The 4,789-nt window shown below is 48.9% G+C and overlaps 1 pseudogene; it reads right to left on the bottom strand.

Annotated features, from left to right (window-relative positions):
- The window catches only part of LOC112074942 (homeodomain-interacting protein kinase 3-like), a 24,809-nt pseudogene that overhangs the window by 16,009 nt on the left and 4,011 nt on the right, over nt 1-4,789 (bottom strand).

The raw sequence follows: 4,789 nt of genomic DNA, 5'->3' as shown, positions 1-4,789 counted from the left end.
GCCATCTAAATTATTCATTCTCAGTGGTATAGGGTGGCAGGTAGCCTAGTGGTTAGAGCGTTGCTGATGACCGAAAGACTGCTGGATCGAATCCCCGAGCTAACAAGGTAGAAATCTGTCTTTCTGCCCCTGAGCAAGGCAGTTAATCCACTGTTCCCCGGGTGCCGGAGACATGGATCTGTTCCCCGGGCGCCGGAGACATGGATCTGTTCCCGGGCGCCGGAGACATGGATCTGTTCCCGGGCGCCGGAGACATGGATCTGTTCCCGGGCGCCAGAGACAGGTTCTGTTCCCCGGGCGCCGGAGACAAGGTTCTGTTCCCCGGCGCGCCGGAGACATGGATCTGTTCCCCGGGCGCCGGAGACATGGATCGTTCCCCAGGGCGCGCGGAGACAAGGTTCTGTTCCCCGGGCGCCGGAGACATGGATCTGTTCCCGGGCGCCAGAGACATGATCTGTTCCCAGGCGCCAGAGACAAGGTTCTGTTCCCCGGGCGCCGGAGACAAGGTTTCTGTTCCCCGGGCGCCGGAGACAAGGTTCTGTTCCCGGGCGCCGGAGACATGGATCTGTTCCCCGGGCGCCGGAGACATGGATCTGTTCCCCGGGCGCCGGAGACACATGGATGAGATTACGGCAACACCCCGCACCCTCTGATTCAGAGGGGTTGGGTTAATGCGGAAGACACATTTCAGTTGAATACATTCAAAACAAATGCATCCAGGCTGGTCTTGCTGATTCTCCATCACTGTCAGTTTCTCTGTTGGTCTGAATCACTAATCACAGCTAGCCCGAATACTAGGGACTCTCTCTCTTCTCGTTACCTGTGTGATGAGCCCAGGTCTGATCTGTAGGGGCTGGATGGAGGGAGCTGGGTGACCAGGGCACAGCAGTCTCCTGCGTACGGAGAAGCCCTGTGGCTTGGCCGCGTTAGTGGGGATTCCTGGGAGACCGGAAAGGGAAACATGTGTTCCACAGTAAGTCCAAGTCAGTAGATTTTGCTATAGAGGTAGATGGAAAGGAGGGAGGAAAGAGGAGGGAGAAGAAGAGAGAGAAGAGAGGGGGAGAAAGAGGAAAATATTAGAAGTCATACCCTGCATCGTTGGGGGCACAGGATGAGTGCCTGTTGAAATGAGTCGCTGCAGCCAAACTGGCCATTTCCTGTTTGGAGCGGTATCCCAGGGTGCATCACTGAGGGGGCCGAGGGGGCTAAAGCCTGAAGACAAGACAGAAACATGAGCCCCCTGACATCTAGTACAGAAACTAATGGGTTAGATCAACACAGAGACATGAGCCCCCTGACATCTACTACAGAAACTAATGGGTTAGATCAACACAGAGACATGAGCCCCTGACATCTAGTACAGAAACTAATGGGTTAGATCAACACAGAGACATCTACTACAGAAACTAATGGGTTAGATCAACACAGAGACATGAGCCCTGACATCTAGTACAGAAAATAATGGGTTAGATCAACACAGAGACATCTACATACAGAAACTAATGGGTTAGATCAACACAGAGACATGAGCCCCCTGAATATCTAGTACAGAAACTAATGGGTTAGATCAACACAGAGACATGAGCCCCTGACATCTAGTACAGAAACTAATGGGTTAGATCAACACAGAGACATGAGCCCCCTGACATCTACTACAGAAACTAATGGGTTAGATCAACACAGAGACATCTATACTACAGAAACTAATGGGTTAGATCACACAGAGACATGAGCCCCCTGACATCTACTACAAGAACTAATGTTAGATCAACACAAGAGACATGAGCCCCTGACATCTAGTACAGAAACTAATGGGTTAGATCAACACAGAGACATGAGCCCCTGACATCTACTACAGAAACTAATGGGTTTAGATCAACACAGAGACATCTACTACAGAAACTAATGGGTTAGATCAACACAGAGACATCTAGTACAGAAACTAATGGGTTAGATCAACACAGAGACATGAGCCCCCTGACATCTAGTACAGAAACTAATGGGTTAGATCAACACAGAGACATGAGCCCCTGACATCGTAGTACAGAAACTAATGGGTTAGATCAACAGCGATGAGCCCCCTGACATCTAGTACAAGAAACTAATGGGTTAGATCAACACAGAGACATGAGCCCCCTGACATCTAGTACAGAAACTAATGGGTTAGATCAAACACAGAGACATGAGCCCCCTGACATCTAGTACAGAAACTAATGGGTTAGATCAACACAGAGACATGAGCCCCTGACATCTAGTACAGAAACTAATGGGTTAGATCAACACAGAGACATGAGCCCCTGACATCTAGTACAGAAACTAATGGTTAGATCACACAGAGACATGCGCCCCTGACATCTAGTACAGAAACTAATGGGTTAGATCAACACGAGACATGAGCCCCTGACATCTAGTACAGAAACTAATGGGTTAGATCAACACAGAGACATGAGCCCCTGACATTTAGTACAGAAACTAATGGGTTAGATCAACACAGAGACATCTACGTACAGAAACTAATGGGTTAGATCAACACAGAGACATGAGCCCCCTATCTAGTACAGAAACTAATGGGTTAGATCACACAGAGACATGAGCCCCCTGACATCTACTACAGAAAACTAATTGGGTTTAGATCAACACAGAGACATGAGCCCCTGACATCTAGTACGAAACTAATGGGTAGACACGACTGTCTATCAACAGGATTTCATCAGCAAACATAAGGGGAATTGTGGCCTCAAGGCTATTTCATAAGAAAGTGTTTCTGAGATAAGAAAATAAAGCAAAAATCCAAAACTTTGACTCTCCACAATTAAAAACGCCCTACTGTAAATCTTGTGACAGATTCCAACATATAATTAGCCTCACATCCCCAGTAGATGGCGACCTGCCTGTCTGGAGTCTTGAGCCAAACAGCAGTGCAATATGCACCAAGCGATATCAGAGTAAGAGTACAGATCTCAGGATCTGTCAATAAATATTATTATTACTCATTTAAAAGGCTAAACTGATCCTAGATCAGCAGTCCTACCAGACACTTTATGAATAAACAAGAAACAGAGCACAAGCCTGGGTTCAGGGTCACTGCTCTGACCTCTTGTGCCTGGCTACAATATTGATCCAGGGAATTAGACCAGGGCTGATCCAACATGATCAAAGGTCTGAAAGTCCAATAAAAAAAGTCCACACAGAACAGGGACCGCCCCCCATACACATGACAGTCAACACAAAGCACTCTTTGAGAGGTGAATACTGGGAATCTGGTGCATTTTTCCACCAAATACTTCCTGTAACTGGAACGATTCAAAGTCACCTACATCAGAGCGGATGCGTTTTACACACGCAGGCTTTACTAGAGACCACCCATTCTGCCCCCCTCCCCTCCCCCATTCTGTCCCCACACCCAAGGGTAAATACTGAACAGATGCACTAACATTAGGATGTGTCGATACATCAACTTGTTCATTGGGTCTTAAATTGCTTTGTGGTATATTGAAGGTTTCAGACGCAATCAGCCTTCAATTGTACAACAGTGATATGAAGAACGGACTTCTGAATGTCATTGACAATAGATGAACTTGTATTTCCAGAAATAGCTGTGGTATTTAGAATAACAAGTGAAAACATACAGTAATGAGGCCAGTTTGAACCCATCTGTCTAATAGGATCAGATGTCCGAAATTCAACCATCTCTCCTCCTCAGCACAAACACCCGCGCTTTGCGCATGACATTAGCCTAGTAACGTCCTGGCGTCGCACGACAGCGAAGGTGAACGGCTACAGTTCCCCGTGAGGACGATAAAGCCCATGTCATCACTCCGACCATCGGGAGTCTGGGTCAGGGGAAAACCACGCCGGGAGGTTCCTGGGTTCAGGGAAAACCCCGCGGAGGTTCTGGGTCGGGGAAAACACGCCGGGGGGTCTGGGTTTAGTGGGGAAACCACGCCGGGAGGTCCTGGGTCAGGGAAAAGCACGCCGGGAGGGTCTGGGTAGGGGAAAACAGCCGGGAGGTCTGGGTCAGGGGGCAAAACGCCGGGAGTCTGGGTCGGGGAAAACAACCCGGGAGGTCTGGGTGATTACGGCAACACCCCGCACCTCTCTGATTCAGAGGGGTTGGGTTAAATGCGGAAGACACATTTCAGTTGAATACATTCAAAACAAAGCATCCAGGCTGTGTCTTGCTGATTCTCCATCACTGTCAGTTTCTCTGTTGGTCTGAATCACTTAATCACAGCTAGCCCGAATACTAGGGACTCTCTCTCCCGCCTCTCTTCTCGTTACCTGTGTGATGAGCCCAGGTCTGATCTGTAGGGGCTGGATGGAGGGAGCTTGGGTGACCAGAGGCACAGCAGTCTCCATGCGTACGGAGAAGCCCTGTGGCTTGGCCGCGTTAGTGGGGATTCCTGGAGGACCGGAAAGGGAAACATGTGTTCCACAGTAAGTCCAAGTCAGTAGATTTTGCTATAGAGGTAGATGGAAAGGAGGGAGGAAAGAGGAGGGGAGGAGAAAGAGAGAGAAGAGAGGGGGAGAAAGAGGAAAATATTAAGAAGTCATACCCTGCATCGTTGGGGGGCACAGGATGAGTGCCTGTTGAAATGAGTCGCTGCAGCCAAACTGGCCATTTCCTGTTTGGAGCGGTATCCCAGGGTGCATCACTGAGGGGGCCGAGGGGGCTAAAGCCTGAAGACAAGACAGAAACATGAGCCCCGGGGCTCATGTCTCTGTGTTGATCTAACCAAGTTAGTTTCTGTTATAGATGTCAGGGGCTCATTGTCTCTGTGTTGATCTA

Source organism: Salvelinus sp. IW2-2015, unplaced genomic scaffold, assembly GCF_002910315.2.
Source record: "Salvelinus sp. IW2-2015 unplaced genomic scaffold, ASM291031v2 Un_scaffold2884, whole genome shotgun sequence".
In the NCBI taxonomy this organism is placed as follows: Eukaryota; Metazoa; Chordata; class Actinopteri; order Salmoniformes; family Salmonidae; genus Salvelinus; species Salvelinus sp. IW2-2015.
The sequence above is the reverse complement of the archived record's forward strand: the minus strand, read 5'-3'. Positions and strand labels throughout refer to the sequence as shown.